The following is a 19,763-nucleotide window of genomic DNA, read 5'->3' on the forward strand; positions in this document are numbered from 1 at the left end:
TGTCTACCTTGTTCGCCTTTGACCTGGTCATCGTCATTGCTCCTTGCAATCGCTGATATATATTGTGCTTCACCAAATAAGAAAACTCCAAACACCCACTAATTTTTTAATCTATTATCTATATGTAATTGTATTAATTTTGTATATTTTATTTGGGACAATTACAAAAAAACAAAAAACAAAAAAATCTAGAATTTAAGCCTCGTAAGAAAATAAATTTTGATTTTTTTATTTTGTCAATTTAAAGTCTAATCTTTTGATTTGTTTTCAATCTAAACCATTAAACTATTTTCGTCAAGCAAAATTGAAGAAAAAAGAATTTTTTAGTCATTAAACTCAATGTAAATATACATAAAATGTCTAAAATAAATTTTTTTCATAAGTTTAATGATTAAAATATTTATTTTTTCATTAATTTTACTTAACAAAAATAGATAAATGATTTAAATTGAAAACAAATTAAAATATAAAGTTTAACAATAATGTTTGAGAGCTCTAATTTGAGATCTCTAATGTAACTCTAATGATGTGGTGGGTACCCATGTGAAGGTGGGGCCCACACTCCTCTCTCTCTCTTCCACCTCACTAGAGCTCCATTTAGAGCTGTCAAATTAGAGCTATGTATCATTACTTAAAATTTAAACAGATCGGATCGTAAGTAGGTTCACACTTGGGTCAGGTTGAATGGTCCAAATAGGATATGATTGAGAGAAACCAAACCAACAAGTTTGGGCCTCCAATAATCTCTGGTACTGTCTTCTGATCTCAAGTTTTTCTTTCATTCCTTTCATTTTTTCAACAACCAAACGCTTCAGATATGAAGTAAAAAATCAACCTTCATTCAGGACTTTGAAGATATATTTGCTATTATTTTCTCTTTGTTTTTTTTGGGAATGAGAGCCAAGTACTGTTTAGTTGCTAAGAAAATGTAGGAAAAAGGTATAAGTCTTGGATTTTATGTCAATAAATCTTAATTTTGCTTGTTTCCCAATTTGACCTTTAATTATTGCGGCTCACATTGATGTTCCAAGTAAATTACCAATTACTGCGTTGAATTAAGTTTCTGTGTGTGGTTATGATGATAGTGTGTTCAAATGTTTTCAATTTATACTAGAATTTTCCTTTATTGTTAAAGTATATATTATTTAGTTGTTCTAGCTTCGACCACTGTAAAGAGAAATTGATTATCAGCTTTATGTTCCCTGACATTTAGCATCACAATTCTCACAGCTATGGGAGATTTGGAATATAACCCAACAAAGTCCAGATTTTTATACCAATTTTAGTGCAGAATGTTACATAGGCCCTGTTTGGTAAAGCTGTGGGAAAGTGATTATAACTTATAGCTGTGAACATAAGCTGATTTTTAACTTATAAATTAAGCTTCTCCTCCCCCACTCAAAGAATAAGTTGATTTTTGACTTACAAAAAGCTATAAGCTGTATTGTTAAGCTGAACCAAACATATCCAAATAGCTTAAATTAAGCTAAAAGCTGAAATAAGTTAGAAATAAGCCCTACCAAACAGGGCCAAAATGTGAGTTTTAAACTATGATCTTAAAAGCATTACCCAGAACAATCCCATTACACTGGGGTGTGCAAGGATATATGGGGGGTAGACTAGGTTTAGCTCTTACCTTTATATGATTTGCAAAGAGTGGCTTCCATTGGAATTAGACTTGCAATCTCATATGCTTGGTAAATTGACATGTTCTTTTTAATTTTATTATTTAATTTTTACTATCTACTGGTTAAAATAATTATTTGCCATGTCATGCTAGTACTGCTAAATGCTAATACTACCTGGTTAATCCTTGATTATAGCTTTAATTTGAAATGGGTTGGAGAGTAGCTCAAAAATTCATACACCACTGGAAGAGGAAATAACGTAAGAAAAAGAGAGGATTATTTTCCTCTTTGTACTTGTATGGCTCTATTCTCCGCCTTATTCTCATCTTAAATGAATGTTTCCTTCTCTTAATTTGCAGGTGATGGTAACAAGGGGTAAAGATAGAGGTGGGACTGGAGTTGTTAAGCATGTCATTCACTCTCAAAATCGTTTGATTGTTGAGGGGAAAAATCTGGTGAGTGGCACCTTCCTAAGCTGCTCGATTATTTCCACCCTTATTCTGATGTTGTTTAGTTTTGCACTTTCTTTATTGTCAAGAATCCGTTTGACACTGCAGCTTTGTAGGTTTCCAACTGTTATGGTTAGAAATGTATACTTGAAAAGGAAAATATGTGCTTGTCCTTGAAACATCAGGCCCTTCTTCTCAGAACTATAGTGACGAAAAGCAGTCCTAAAAATCTTCACATGAAAAGCTCTAATGCCCAGGCTTGGAAATTGACCCATAATATTTTCCATTACTTGGGCTTTTTCTTAGAATCAGAGGGACAAGAATAGAATAAGGAAGAAGAGAAGAGTTATGAGAATTTGGCTCCAAGAAAGGGAGGGAAGGAAGAAAGGAAGAACCCTGTTGCTGTGGTGTATCCGCTTCTAAGGCATCTGACCTTTTTTTCATCATTATGAATATAACACTAATTGAATTGAGAAAGCTTATTTTTGTCTTCAGTTATCAAAATTATATCCCATAATTATTTTTAATATTTTCCAAAGTAAAACTCACCAAGAAATGCTTCCAAAGGAAAAGTATTCAATCATGGCCTGAGACTTTATTTTTCTCTTGATGTTTGGACAAGGTGTATGTGATTTTGACAAACACAAAGGCCAGTGCATGTTTAATGCCTGTTTAATGCCATGCTCTAATGCATATGTAAGTGTGCATTTGTGTCATATCTAGGAATTTTGGGATTGTCAGAATAAATGTAGTGGGGTGCTGGTAATCAACTAAATTATTGGGTGGTGGAAGAGAAACTAGAGTTATCTTGACAAGGAACTTAAAGTGTTCAATGGGGACCCTATTTGTAAAGTACAAACATGATAAAGGCAGGAAGTTCTTTTTTTTTTTTTTTTTGATCAGCAAAAAAAGAACCTTTATTGATGGAAAACCATACAAGAGATGAGATTACATCAAATAAAGGGAAGGAGTTTGGTGAGGAACCAAAGCCGAAAGGAAAAAAAACAGGAGAACAGAACAGAAAAACTAAACAGAACAAGCACAGCAAACACAGCAGTAGGAAGGCATACTTTTGTAAACATGAACCTAAGCCAAAAACAATTCAAAATGCATACTTGACCCTTTGCCATCAGCCCAGAATTACACAGCAGATTCAACCATAGCATACTAGCAAACCTTAGCTTAGCAGCCCAGAGTCCACCAGCAGTCCAGAGCTCAGCAAGAACACTTGCAGAACACCATCCAGGACTTGCAGCCAGCTTGCCCACTTGCATAGCACATCGACCCAAATTGACAGCCCACTATTAGATCAGCACAAGAAATTCAACACTCCACATTATAGCAGTTCAGCCTGTACTTATGCAGCCATTAGCAAGATACCACAGCAGTTCCGCACACCACGTTACAACATTTCAGCCTATACTTTTGCAGCCAATATCAAGTCAGATTAGCTACTGTTTGTGGAATTGCTGCAACCTAACTAATCACAACCTCAATAGCTTGATGGCTATTACGCAAGCACACACTGATGATCCTTCTCATATCTCCAACACCAAAACAAATACACAAAGAAATCAGTAAACTATTAGCTTAATCCTTCCCACAAATAAACAGATACACAAATACACTGATGATCCTTCTCATAACACAACCTCAATAGCTTGATCCTTCACATTCTACAAACTCATTAAAATTCAGTGAACATCTGTTTTGAACTCCAGACAATAACCCAGCACATTTATGAGGCCAAAATGCACAAGACTAGAACTAAAACCTTCACCCTTCATTCCTGATACAATATTTCACCTGAGGCAGATTAAAGACCAAATCATTTATGGAGAAATCAATCTAGAGTTTCGATGCTTTGAACCACATAGCAACTCTAACCTTCACTAAATCACACAAAGCTTCCAGATTTAGTTGAGAGCCATTGAAGACACAGTCATTTCTATGCTTCCATGTGGACTAGAGAGTGGCCAAAGGGATTGCCATCCAGATTTTGTTCTCCAGCTTTTGCATTACACATCCGGACCACCATTCCAGCAAACCATGCACAGATCCTGGAATCACCCACTGCAATCCCCACCAGTGAATAATATGTGACCAAAGCAGCCACACAAAATGGCAGTGGAGCAAAATATGTTCCACAGATTCAACCTCAATATGACAAAAAACACAGCCAAGGTTTACATTTCCTGTGAGAATTCCAATTCTATGAAGGAAAGAAGAGGTTTTAACCTTACCAAGCCAATCTAACCACTCGAAAAATTGCACTTTTGGGGGCGCAAAGTTGTTCCAAATGGAGGCAGCCACTGGAATTGTAGATCCCAGAAAAGATTCGGTCCATTTATATACTGAAGAAACAAAAAAGAGCTTAGAAGGGTCTGCGCACCAAAGAAGCTCATCAGGTTTGGTACTACACAGTGTTGGTGCAGTGCTAAGTAGAAAGGATAATCTATATGCTTCTTCCTCCTCCCAAACCATGAAAGATCTTCTAAATCCCAGGTTCCATCCACCATCCTCTGCCCGTCTTTCAAAAAACACACTAACCACACCATCTTTATCATTAGATAATAAGAAGAGCCTTGGGAATTCATCCATTAAGCAAACATTACCCACCCACTTGTCCCTCCAAAATAGAACTCTTCTCCCATCCCCCAGAACTAGCTTAGAATTATACATATTGAATTGATGCAACACTGGATTAGAATGAACAACATGAATTATATCAGTCCAGAGTTTTGAACCTCTACCAATCAGTTTTGGGAACCATCTTCCATCCACTAGCACATATTTTGCACAAATCACTTCCTTCTAAAGCGATTGATTCTCCGCACCAAATCTCCACCACCATTTTAATAGTAAACATTGATTCAAAGTTTTAATCCTCCTCACACCTAACCCTCCTAATTTCTTATTTTTAGTAATCACCTCCCACCAGACCATGTGGACTTTTCTTCTAAGATCAGAGCCACCTCAAAGAAAGGTTGATTGCAATCTCTCAATCTCCTTAGCCACTCCAGCCAGAATTTTGAACAAAGATATATAGTAGATAGGTAAAGAGGACAATACAGGTTTGATTAAAGTTAGGCGCCTGACAAAGGATAAAAGCCTTCTCTTCCATGTGGACAATTTCTGCTTGAACTTGTCTAGAACGGGTTTCCAGGTAGTCCTCCTGCTAGAATTTGCCCCCAAATGTAGTCCCAAATATTTGAGAGGTAGCTTTTGGTGAAGGCAATTTAAAGAGTAAGCAAACTCCTGCACTAGTTCCTCATCCACCCCAACACCACAGATGACACTCTTGTGGTAGTTATTTTTCAAGCCTGAAGCAATCTCAAAACATCTTAGAATTCTTTTGATATTGGTCACCTCCACCCTATTTGCATCACAAAACATAATCGTGTCATCTGCGAATTGCAAATGTGTGACTCTAAGGCCATTAGAACCCACCTCAGCCCCTTTAATTAGGCCCAACTCCTTAGCTCTACTCAGTAAAATATTGAGGCCCTCTACTACAATGTTGAATAAGAATGGTGACAATGGATCTCCTTGTCTATGACCTCTTTGTGGACAAAACTCAGATGTTGGTGACCCATTTACTAGGACAGAAATCTTGGCAGAGGAAACACAAGCTTCATCTATCTAACCCACCTAGATCCAAAGCCAAACTTCGACAACATATCAAATAAAAACTCCCAATTAATCAAGTCATAGGCCTTTTCAAAATCCAACTTGAGCACCAAACCTTTTCGGTTAGATCTCTTCCACCCATCCACTATTTCATTAGCTATCAGAATTCCATCTAAAATATTCCTTCCCCCCAAAAAAGCTGACTGGGCCTCACCAATAATCTTGGGCATCACCTTTTTCAATCTGTTAGCTAACACCTTAGCTAAGATTTTGTACAAAGATCCAATCAAGCTAATAGGCCTATATTCATTCAAGCAAGAAGGACTTGAAACTTTTGGAATTAGGGAGATAAAAGAGCTACTCTCTCCGTCCCAAAATAATGGTCCCTTTTGGGGAATCCAACTTTTTTGGGTAGTACAATTATTGCATTTGAAAAAAGTTAATTTTTCAAAATTATTCTTTTGATAGTACATTTTTTAGGAATATCAATGTCATAATTGTACTTTTTATATTGTTTATTAATTTAAAAGAAGGGCAAAATAGGAAATTTATATTATTTTTGTACTTGATTTTTGAAGAGGGACTAATATATTGGGACAATGAAAAATGGAATAAGGGACTAATATTTTGGGACAGAGGGAGTATTAATTCCACCAACCAGGCTAGCATTCTGATGGAACTCCCTCATAAACTGTAACACATCAACCTGCACTATTTGCCAACATTTCGTAAAGAAGGACATGTTGAACCCATCAGGCCCAGGAGCCTTATTTCCATCACAACACCATATAGCATTCCGGATCTCCTCCTCTGTAAAACCTGCCTCCAATTGTGCCACAATTTGAGCTCCTCCTATACTCTTAAAAGGACCAGACAGTTTGGGACGAACTTTCCAATCTTCCAAAAATAGCCTCATAAAATGAACTTGAACTGCATCCCTAATTTCCGAAGGCTCTTCAAGAAACATACCATTCATTGGTATTGAACAGAGAATTCCTGTTATTTCTGCTACATGCCATTATATGGAAGAACTTAGTGTTTTTATCCCCGTTAGTTGCCCAATTCAATCGAGATTTTTGTAACCAAATCCATTCCAACATTTTACTTAACTTCCAAACTTCACCCCTCACTTCCTTTCTTCTAATCAATTCTGTATCAAGTAATGGTCTCTCCTCAACTAACAAATCTAGCAAATGAGCCTCATCTTCCACACTTTTCGATTTTAATTCAATCCTACCAAACACCTCCACATTCCATTTCTTAAGAGCCTGTTTCAGTGCTTTAAACTTCATATGACACTTGTATCCTGCCCACCGTATCACACCAAGTTCTGACCAACTTTGTTGAACAAAGGAAATGAATTTTGGATGTAAAAGCCTGGCATTAAGAAACCTGGAAGGTTTAGGTCCCTAGTCCCTCTCATCCTCCATTAAGATAATAGGACAGTGATCAGACAACAATCTAGGAAGTCCCCATAGTTTGAAGGAAAAATTCTACACCCATTCATAATTAAGCAAAAATCTATCGATTCTGCTCCATTTCTCCCTTGCTTGAGAATTACACCACATAAACTTCCTCCCTAACAAAGGCATATCTATCAGCTCTAATTGATCAATCATATTATTAAAATCCCTCATTCCTCTATCCCTTCTTGGGCACCCTGAAATACTCCTGATTTCATTGAAGTCCCCCCCCTCAGACACCATGACCCCAGAAAATTGGCTTTTAGCCTTACTAAAGAGTCCCACGTCTCTTTCCTTTTTCCCACCTCATTAGGACCATACACATTTGTGATAACACAATCAAAACTGAAAAATAATGTACCTGATAATAGGATGAAATTTTGAGAACTACAACAAGCCTTCAATTGAAATACCTCAGGGTTCCAAATACATAAGAGTCCTCCAGCTCGACCAATCGCATCTACACCCATGAAATCAAAATGATCCCCAGGCCACATAGACCTAACCAAGTCAGAGTCCACTGCTGGCTTCTTAGTTTCTTGAAGTAACACAATATCCACTTTCCTATCTAAAAGGCTTTTCTTGATCCTCCTTTTTCCAGGTCTTCCAATTCCTCTCACATTCCATGATTGTATCTTCATGAGTATGAAAATTACTCTTAAACAGCTGTATATAACAGACTAGCTTTTCACTCCTTTCTTCTTCTTAGCTTTCTGTTGATCTTGAGCTTCCAACTCCTCTAGCTTGCTCAACACCTCCTCTTCTTTATCTTCACATTCTAGGCCCAGTGCTTTACCAATTTGTATAGAAGCCTCTGCCTCCGATAACACTTTTCGACCTCTACTATTTCCACTTGCCATGGATAATGAAATGGCAGCTACAGCTGACCTGAAGACAGCTCCTTTCCTCAAGTTCAGAGATGATGCCCCCAATCTCTTGTTAACCCCGAACATCGCCATAGTTTTCTTTTTCTGAAGCTGAGTTCTTGATACTGATCTTTCTTTTGCCTTCAATTTCTCCTTGCTAGTTGGACAAGAGGGAGTTTGTAAAGGATGGGCCGAATAAATAGATGGACCTTGTGGGTTGTAGTGATGAATTTGAACCTGCCCAGCAGAACTATGGGCCAATCCCTCAAAGCCATGATGAGGATTAATATGACGAGATTGGACCAGCCCATTAGATCTAAGGGCCGACCCAGCTAGACCACCTACTAATTGGGCCCAATTAAGATCCACTTCAAGTTGAATACCTTGCCGATTACCATTGGACCCACTCAGACTTCTGATAAACCCCGAAGTGTATACTTCAGTGTCTACCCTACGCCTATCACCATCATCATATTGCTCATAGCTCAACCCTACCCCTGCTGGTTGACTTACGCATGCGCCACCTTCCTCAGACCCATCCTTCATCATATCTGTTTCAGCAACAGCAGAGACATCACTCAATCTTTCATCCCCGTCCAGTTCATCTGAGTTAGCAGGTAAGACACTGTTCCCCTCTCCATCCACCTCATCTCTTAAGTATACTTTCTTGCCCAGCTGGATGTCCACATCATCATCTTCTACCTCATACCTACTGTTTATGTTTGTAAGCTGGTCATCTGCAAGTGCCTCTGGAATTTTCTTCCCTGCATTATTCTATTCAGTGGGTTGAGATGTACACTGATCAGACGTTGATTTAGAGACTATTATTTGTTCCTCACAAACCCTCACTGGGTATAATGTACCTTTGCACTCCAGGTTTATGATATGGTTTATAGACTCTATATTGGACGTGGCTATCTTCACCTTACCACAATGAAGTGAATTAAGCCGAAGTGTATCCTCATCAACGGTGAGCACTGCTCCCCAAGTTTCCCCAATACTACTAAATGTTTTAAAACTCCATAAATTCAACGGGACACCATAGAAACTAAGCTAGACATATCTTTCTTGTTCAATAACCAACCCTTGTCGCCATTCTTGGACTGAATCACACCAAGCATTGAGCCAAACCTGCATTCTCTGAAGTTTGTCCTTCATATCTGCAACTGATTTGAATGAGATAACCATGTCTCTTCCACCCCCCATCTGACCGTTACTTCCCCAAAGCCACTCCTAGCGATGTCCTCCTTAAAAGAATCCATTGATGATGATGCTTTTAATCTTACTACCACACTTTCATACAACCAACCATTACCTTCCTCATAAGCCTTAATGGTTCAGATTGCATTTGTTTGAACTCCTCTACCACTCACAACCTCAACAAAAGATCTGTTCCTTTGATGGCCAACAATATGTGTGATATTAGCAACTATGACTTTTCTGGTCTGTGGTGCTTGGTTCGATCTGGGTTGTGGACCAGACTCCTTGCCAAAATCTGCTATCTTAACTCTCAATGCTCTGTCATCACACCAAAGCCCATGTGCCTTTTGAACTGCTATGTCTGCTGCTATAGAACAGTTATATCTTACAAATCCAAAGCGAGATCTTGTCATCTTGCGTCTCTTATTTGGGATGAACACATCCATGACTATCCCATAGTTAGAGAAAATGTTGCATAGCCCTTTAGTCCCCATGGATTCTGGAAGATTATCCACAAAAATAGAATGTATATTTGTGACTGACTTACTGTTCCACTCTCGCCGTCCACCATGCCGACGTACCACTGGTTGCCATCCTCCACCTTCAATCCTACTTCCATGTTGGTCCGCCATTAGATGTACAAATCTTTTAAAGGCAGGAAGTTCTTAGTAATGGGAATCGATAGCCTGTACAAATTATTGATGTTTTTCATCCTTAAATTCGTAATACCATCGTAGAATCTGTTGCACCTGACTAAAGCATATTGAGAGAAATTTGATGGGAGCAATAAATTTGTTAAAAAAAAAAAAAAAAGCAATGCCCAATTAGTACGTGTATTTGGGAGGGGAAAGATTGGGTACACACCTAACCTTTGGCATATTGCACAAAGTGGTTGCCCTGTGATTTGAACCCATAACCTCAAGGTTATTAGGCCAAAGTTTTACAATTGAACCAATGATCACCCCTATTTCTATTAGTTAAAGGGCTGCAATAAATTTGTTATTAAACTATACTAGTTAAAGGGGTGCTTTGTTTATACTAATGTATAAGATTTCTTTATTCTTCTTATTTTTTATTTATTTATTTATTTTTTTGGTTCAAGCTCCTTTGATATGCAGTGAATTTTTAGCATTTTGTTAAACGGTTTACATGCATATGACATAAGGATTGCTGCATTATGTTTTTCTATAGTCAATATTATACAATTTTTGCAGGTAAAGAAACATATCAAGCAAGGGCAAGGGCATGAAGGTGGGATTTTTACAGTTGAAGCCCCCCTTCATGTCTTAAATGGTTAGGTTCTTTGACCCAGTTATAGGGTATGGTTGTATACCAGATTTTAAATGAATAATCATCTAAGAATCATGAACACAAACATGCGACACGACACGACACGACACAAACACGCCGACACGCTAATTTTCAAAAACTACAAGACACGACACGTAGGGAACACGCATGAAATATATAATTTTATATATTTATTATATGCTATATATATGAATATATCATTCAAAGATAATAAAAAAAATGCAATATGACACTAATCTATGAAAATTCATATGGTTTTTGTTTTATTATTGTATCTTAAGTTGTTTTGTTCAAACGTATAATTATTTTCACATGTGTGTTTAAGAGATACACACGTGTGTCCTCAAAGTGTTCAAAGAGTATTCAGGTCTTTAAAAAATAGGACACATTTTGAAGAGTGTCGGACACATGTTGGAGAAGGGTCCAAAGAGTATCGGTGTCCGACATGAACACGATATGAATACATCACCTTCTTAGAAGTGTCCGTACTTCTTAAATAATCATAGTTGTTTTGATCTTTGCTTTCACTTGTTCTTTCAATGAATGGTGATTGATCACTACAGGAAATGCCACTTTTGGCGACCAAAATATTGGTCGCCAAAAGCCCCATTTTTGGTCGCCAAAACAAATTAGCGACTAATATTTTTTGTCGCCAAAGTCGTCGCCTATAGCCTGTCGACGATAGTATTGGCGACTAAACTATTTTTGGTCACTGAAAGTGAAGGTTTTGGCTACTAAACTCTGGTTAGTCGGCAAAGGTTATCTTTTGGCGATTAAAAAATTAGTCGCCAAAAGTGAACATTCGGCTACCAAACTCTGAGTAGTCGGGAAAGGGTATATTTTGGCGACTAAATATTTAGTCGCCAAAAGTGTTCAAATAAAATAAATTAAATTTTCAGCGACTAAAACTTTTTGTCGGGAATAAGTTTTAGTCACAACATTACTACATTTAGGGACTAAAGAATTTAGTCGCCAAAAATATTATTTTTCATTTTATTAAACTTTTGGCTACTAACCATTTGGTAGCCGAAAGTCTTCATTTATTTTTAGCTACTAAATTTTTAGTCACCAAAAATCTTTGGATTCTTTATGGCTACCAAATTTTTAGTCACTAAAAATATTGATTTCCTTTTTGGCTACCAATTGGTTAGTCACTAACAAATTCACTTCTTCTTTTTTTCGCTACTAAACATTTAATTGCCAAAAACTTTATTTAGTGTTTTTTTTATTATAATTAATTTCTTCACAACCTGTATTTATTTCGTGCAACCTGCACCCTATATTTAAACAATAATTATACATATATCTATTTCTATTTCGTTTCAACAACACAAAAATTTGATCAATTAACATCAAATTCTATACAAATCAAATACAATCCATCCCAAAATATTAATTCCATACAAACACAAAAGCATACAAAAAAAGATGTCCTCTGTACAAAAAATTATACATCAAATGTCATTTACAGAATATTTTGAAGGTGTAAACATGATGGGAAAATTAAATTTATTTACTAAAGCACTTGCTTAATTTAACAATGAAGCCATTGATCTAAAGGCTTCTCATCCTTCAAGCTTGCTTCATATAGTTTGGTATCTTTCTTTCTGAAGACACCAACTGCAAAATAATAATCAACCTCCAAATCAGCGAAAACATTTAGCAAATAAGTATAGATAATTAAACAACTTAAATAGAAAGATAATTAAATTGATGATTGGAAAGCTCTTGGAACGAGTGGATCAAAATTTCCAAGTAATATCAACAAATTTTTTTTTTGCTAGAACAAGATCCGCAAAGGCAAAAAGAAGATAAAAAATGAGAGATCCTGAGGTCAAATCCAAAATTTAATTCTTCTCAAGTTTGCAGTTACTTACATTTTTACTGATCCATAGATTTTCACTTCCATTACAAGTTAAATCATGAGTTATTAGAACTTGACAGGGAATGAGAATAGTGCCAGAGAAAAGGATCTACGCACTTCAAATTTGAGACTAGTGTTAAAATTTCTTCCCATAACATCTTACACCAAGTTCTTCCCATAAAATGTCTTAACATAACATCTTCAATTGTCCTATATTTGTTAGTTATTTCGTCTTTATTATTTTGGAAACAGTACACATCGCAGTGTAGTCAAAAGATTCACCAATTTGAGCTGTAAATTTCTAGTTAATGCCAGCTACACCATCTAACAACATACCTCTCCAGCATAATGGCAAATACCAAAAGCTCCACCTCTTTCTCCTTTAAAGCAAGGATTACCACTCAAGTGTTGCTTAAGCTTATTAGCAAAGGTCAAATCAGTGGCCTTGAGGAAATTTGAATCTTCATCCAACAAAGATATTAGCCCTATAGGTTTCTGCAAAATGCATAGCAGTGAAGCCATTAACACACAATCTACCACACATGAAGGAGTGAATTTAAATATGAAAACCTATAATTAGGTTTCATATAACATGGTATGATCAAAAAGATGAGAACTTGGTGTATAATTATGCTTAGGAGGCAATATATTCAATCTTTTATTTTCTTTACAACTTCAGTTTATAAGAAACAATATTACAATAAGAACATGGCTTGAATTATGCATGAAAGGCTAACAAAAATAGTCAGAGACCTAGGCCGACCTATGTGGTATGGCGTCATATGTATATGAAATATAGTCCAATGCTCACATAGATCAGCACAAGGAACTCTGAAAAACTCGACAATGAACATGTGAGTGTGTGTGCGTGTGTGTGTTTGTGTTAAAAACAGAACTACCTTCTCAAAGAGATCCAAACACTCTTGGTTGTCTTCAAAATCTACTTTTGTCCAATCAATTCCATCTAATTCATACTCCTAAAAACAAAATAAACAAGTTGCAACATTAATATACTGAGACATTCAGTTGTCCTCATCCAAACACTGTTGATAACAGATGCAATTAAATTGGAACCTTTATTTATTAAGGTCATTAATCACAGATGCAAATGAAAGGCAGGGGAAAAGAAATTAAGGAAAACCTGAACAGATGCAAATGAACTACAAATAATAATAATAACAATAATTGACTAACCATGAAAGAGATTATACAAAGCAATTCAAAATAACTATACCAATGCCATGACCCATGAGCATAACAATTCAGCGAAGTAAATACATTTCAAAATAATGCAAATAACCTGTCCACCAAGGGATAATGGTCCATGTAACACAGGTGCAATGGAAAGGAAAGAAATAATATGTCAGGTAGTTCAAGTTAAAGCACTCCAAGGACCTCCATTTCAGAGCCAAAGCACTCAAACTCCCAAAACTGTTTACAATTTTAGTGAAGTTTATACCTATTAATCACGAATTGAATGTTGACTAATCATATTCTATAACGAATATACTTGAGAAATTTAAATAGGAGACCGATTGGGCGTTATGGTTATAGTGCCATTATGCTGTAGTATTCCTATCAAATTTTTGCACCTCTGTTACACCACCTCTGTCACACCCTTCCTAAATGTAAATTTAACAATTCAAATTAAAAAAAAAAGGAAAAAAAAAAAAACACTAACAAAATTAATGTCCCCTATTTATTGTGTTTTCAACATTATAAATTGAATGAATCAAGATATGAACATGATATATAAGATATTGAATGAATCAACACTATAGATATATATATAGAGAGAGAGAGAGCAGTACCAGTATATATGTATATAGAAAGAACAAAGAGAGAGTGAAATTTCTACCTTGGCCCCTCCTAAGTATAATTTCTAATTCCACCCTTGATTCTGCCCTATGCGAAGGTATAGATGGAGTGCGGTAACTCTTCAATTCAATTCAGGTGCTCAGAAGTACTAAATGACCATATACTTCCAACATATCATTGCATTCCTGAAGTTTTATGCATCAACAATTAACTAACATCACCAACCTTTCTCGGCACTGCTTGTCTATTTGACCTCGTAAGAACTTTGCAATAGCAGACCATTTCTTACAACCATACTTCTCAACTAATCCAATTATGCAATCATCCTCCTGAAGGTTCAAAGAAGAAACAGAGAGCGATCAAATATCAATGGATGGATTATATTAATTGTCACTCCCAACAACAAAAGCATGAAAGAAGATTGATGTGTACCTCCTTTGTCCAAGGTCCTTTGACGAGTTCAGGATTAAGAACCTTCTGCCAACGATGCAAGCACTAGACATCAGTCCGTCCAGGAATATATTCAGCTGTGCAAGAAAATAACATTATCATATCAGCAGAGTCAAGAAAGAAAAGCATCATCTTGCTGCTTTATCGAAGTTTCACCAATTCTAAAAAAACTACAGAAACATGGAGGAAAAATTCATGGCAATAAAGTCATTCAGCATGCACATTCTCGCACTAAAAAATGTCATCCACCATTGCATGTTCCTGTGGGCCAACTGCAAGGAGCCATCTAGTTTTCTACAAAAGCCCATTGTCAACTGTGCAAATAGTAACCATCATATATCAACAGATTGCAACCAACAAATAAAATACCTTCTTCAAATACAAAAGCAAATTCAATACATTATCATCAAGAAGCCTAAACATGAATTCAAAACTGAAATAACCCTGTAAAACTCAACATAATCAAATACCACTTTAGTCTACAATTAAGAAACAAGCAAACCCACAAATAAAATACCTTCTTCATCCGAGTCTTGACCTCGGATTTCCGAGCTTTGTTGTAGACACGCCTCTTCTCTGCTTGACGAGCTCTCATCGCAGCCGAATCGGCCTTCTTATTCGGAGCAGCCTCGCAAATAATCGAGTGACGAGTCAGCCTCACAACAGGGCTCATCGAAATCAAACCTGAAAATATTACCAAAAAACAATTTTTTAAAACTATTTAAGAACAAGGGTTTTGTGATTTGAGATGAGAAAAGGCAAATACAGAGAAATGGGTTTTTGAGTAGTACCTGTGGAGAAGACATTGTGACAAGTGGTGGAAGAGAAGCTTAGAGACCTGAGTGATGAAGTGGGTTTGGGGTGAGTAGAAGAATAAGGGTAATTGAGGGATAGGGTAATTGACGACGCTGCTCCGACGCCGCTTGCCGCCGATCGCGATAGAGAGAGAGAGAGAGAGAGAGAGAGAGAGAGAGAGAGAGGGGTGGGTAAGTAGAGATTGGGGATTTTTGGGTTTGAGATTAGGGATTTTTTGGGCGGGAATGGGAAAAAGAGGAGGGGGGTAGGGAGCGGGAATGGGAAAAAAAAAGAGGAGGAATAAAAAAAATTTTTTTTTTTTTAGTCACAAATGAAATTTAAATAATAAAATAATGTCGTTTATTTATTTATTTTGCTGCGGGGGTTGACATCGTCAAAAATTTTATTTTTTGTTAAAATATATATTTTTTTTGTAGTCAATAAATTTTGTAAAAAAATTCCTTTTTTTTTTTTTAGTTACTAAGATTGCAAATTTATTTGTTTCATTTTTATTTTAATGAAAAAAAATATTATTATTTTTTATTTGGTAGAAGTAGGGGTAATATTTTAATGAAAAATATTTTTCACTAAAATAAAAGTTAATTTTCTGTAGTCAATGAAAAATATTTTTCTGAGGCCTATTTTTTTTTGTTACTAAAAATCATGAACTATTTTTTTGTAGTAGAGGAAAGGGAGCGGCAGTAGTAGTAAAGATGGTGGATAAGAGATGATGGTGGTGGTGATGGGGATGGCGAAAGAGATTAGTGGTGAAGTTGTGGTAGTGGTAGTGTAAATGGAGTGGCAAGGGTGAAAGAGAGGTAATGGTAGTAGCAGTGGTAGTAGTGGTAGTGGAGTGGTGGTGGTGATAGTAGTAATAGTGGTCGTAGAGGTGAAGTGGCGATAGTGGAAGTAGTGGTGGGGGTGGAATGGCGTTTGTAGTAGTGGTGAATGTGGTAGTGGAGATGGATGGTGAGAGAGAGAAATGAGAGAGAGACAGATAGAGGAGAGAGAGAGAGAGAGAGAGAGAAAGAAAGAGATAGAGAGTGAGGGTAAGAGACAGAAAAGAGACATAGAGAGAAGAGAGATGGATGAGAGAGACAGAGTGATAGAGAGAAGAGAGATGAAGTAGCGATAGTAGAAGTAATAGTGGTGGTGGAATGGTGTTTGCAGTAGTGGTGAAGGTGATAGAAGAGATTGGTGGTGAGAGAGAGTGATAGACAGAGAGACACAGAGATGAGGGAGAGAGTGATAGACAGAAAGACACAAAGATAGAGAGAAGAGAGATGAGCAAGAGAGATAAAGAGAAGAGAGATGAGCGAAAGAGACAGAGAGAAAAGAGATGAGAAAAGAGATGAAAGAAGAGATAGATGAGTGAGAGACACAGAGATGAGGGAGAGAGTGAGCAATGTGAACACAATGGGAGAGAGAGATAAACAGACAGATAGACACATAGAAAGAAAGAGAGAGAGAGAGAAGAGTGAGAGACAGACAAACAGACACAGAGAGAGAAAGAAAGAGAGAAGAGTGATAAGTGAGAGAGAGATAAAGAGAGAAAGAGATATAGAGAGAGAGACAGACAGAGAGACAGAGAGAGAAAGAGATAGAGAGAGACATATAGAAAAATAGAGAGAAACAAGTGATGAGAGAGATATATAGAAAGAGAACGAAAAGAGATGAACGAGAGAGAGAACAGAAAATAGAGACATAGAGAGAAAACAAATGAGAGAGATAAAGATAAGAAAGATGAACGAAAGACACACAGGCAGATAGACAAACAGACAGAGAAAGAAGAGTGATGAGTGAAAGAGAGAAAAATAAGAGTGGTGGTAGTTGAATGGCATTTGCAGTAGTGGTAAATGTGGTAGAGAAGATGGGTGGTGAGAGAGAGAGATGAGTGAGAGACGAATAGAAAAAAGAGATAGAGAGACAGAGAAAGAGACAGAGTGATGAGCGAGAAAGAGACAAAGTGGTCGCTAAAAGTGCATTTTTTGTAGTGGATCGATAAATCGAAAGGGAGCTCAATAAATAAAGAAGACAGATAATTCAAAACTCTTTTCAAAACTTAATTCAAATCAATTTTTTAAATATTTTAAATATTTAAATATTTTAAAAATATTTTAATTTTTTGAGAGACAGATAAAGAAGAGAGATAGAGAGAGAGAGAGACAGAGATAGAGTGATGAGCGAGAGAGAGAGATAGACAAAGTGGTTGCTAAAAGTGTATTTTCTTATAGTGGATCGATAAATCGAGAAGGAGCTCGATAAATAGAGAAGATGGGAGTAAGAGAGTGAGCAAGACGAACATAGTAAGAGAGAAATAGACAAATAGACAAGTAGACAGAGAGAGATAGAGAAGAGTGATGAGTGAGAGAGAGACAGGGAGAGAGAGATAGACAGAAAAAGAGATAGAGAGAGAGAGAGATGAAGAGATAGAAAAAGAGAGAGAAACAAAAGATGAGCGAGAGATAAACAAAAAGAGAGAGAAATAGAGTGAATATTTGCTGCTAATTTTTTTCGAGTCAATGAAAAATAGATCAGGCTTGTTAAATTAATATTTTTTAATTTTATTTATTGTTTATACTTTTTACTTTATTGGAGTTTTATGACTCAATTTGTGAAAAAAAAATTAAAAAATTTAGAAATATTTAGAAAGTATAAATTTAAAAATAAGTCTTACAAATCAGATTTATTTACTCATAAGTCATGAGTGACTTTTTTTTTTTACACACTTAGCCCTCGTTTTGATAATGAAATTTTTTTAAAACTTTTTAAATATATGTTTTGTGTCTGTAAAATGATTATTTCATTAGTACTGGTAATAATATTGAAAAATTTATTAAAATGATAAATAATTGGGATATTTTGTCTTTTATTTGTGAATTTTGATTTATTCTTAATTTATTAGTGTTATTGAAATATGATGATGCAAAAAGTATAAATAGTTTAATTGTACTTTTTAAAAATAATAAATTTATTATTAAAAATTAAATTCATCAGACTGACCTGTAACTATGCCTTTAAATTTTTGCAATGTAAAACTATCGACAAATAACCAATAACAAGTTGCCCATTTTAGCATACCTTTCGCGTGAGGGCCCAATTATTAAAAGATGTGTTCAACCATCAAATGAAAGCCGACTACTTCTTCCATCTAAAAATAATAATCTATTTTCAGAATTTAATTTCTTTTTATAATACAATTATTACATTTTAAAAATATTAATTTTTCAAAATTACCTTTTGATAGTATATTTTTTTAGACATATCAATTGTCATAATTGTACTTTTTGTATTATTAATGGATTTAAAAAAAGGACAAAATAAGAAATTCATATTATTTTAATAATTAATTTTTTTTAAAAAATTAATATTTTGAGATAATAAAAAAAATAAGATATTAATATTTTTGGATGGTGGGTGTACAACCTCTTAATAAAAATAAAAATAAAAATAATTAATTTTCTTATTTTCATTCGGCTACCAAACAATTTAGTAGCCGAAAGTAGGTATACAGCGACTAAAAGAAATTTTGTCGCCGAAACTTGACATTTGGCGACCAAAAGTTTGGTCGGGAAAGATTAAAAATTAAATTTTTTATTTTCATTCGGCTACCAAACAATTTAGTAGCTAAAGGTACCTCTACGGCTACTAAATTTTTATTTAGTCGCCAATTGTCATATGTTTAGCTACTAAAAATTGTTTTAGTCGCCAATTGTAATATCTTTAGCTACTAAATTTTTTTTAGTAGCCAATAATCAACATTCTCCTACTAAAAAAAATTAGTAGCTAAAAAGTTGACTTTTGCCGACTAATATTATTTTTGATAACCAATTCCGTGACTCTTGACGACTAAATTAGTTTTAGTAGCTAAAAATGATTGGCAAAAATATTTTTTTCCTGTAGTGGATGTTAACTATGCAGGAGACCTTGTATGGTTGGAATCAGATATCTAGAAGATAGTACCAAAGTAAGAGTTTCCCGAGGAATAGGAGCATCAGGGTCTATAATTCCTCGCCCAGAGATTTTAAAGATAAGGACCACACCTAGACATACAGTTGGTATTGGCCAGTCTTTACAACCATATATGTGTTGCATGTGCACGTGTGTGTAATTTTTATTTCATGTGTATTGGTTTTCTTTTCCCTGCAACTATGTGATAATAGCCAATTTTATGCAGTAACTTGAAGTTGTAGCTCTATATGCTATAGCTAAAATTGCTTTTAGTAATTCAAAAATGCAAAAGTATGTTTTATATGTGAGACATAGGCCAAAGATGTGAGGAACAACCT

General features: G+C 35.6%; 1 pseudogene; it reads left to right on the top strand.

Annotated features, from left to right (window-relative positions):
• The first annotated feature begins 1,835 nt into the window (after positions 1-1,835).
• Positions 1,836-19,659, top strand: LOC114295109 (uncharacterized; annotated as a pseudogene).
• The last annotated feature ends 104 nt before the right edge of the window (positions 19,660-19,763 follow it).

The sequence above is a fragment of the Camellia sinensis genome, chromosome 5 (genome assembly GCF_055761805.1).
Source record: "Camellia sinensis isolate YWXY chromosome 5, ASM5576180v1, whole genome shotgun sequence".
Classification (NCBI taxonomy): Eukaryota; Viridiplantae; Streptophyta; class Magnoliopsida; order Ericales; family Theaceae; genus Camellia; species Camellia sinensis.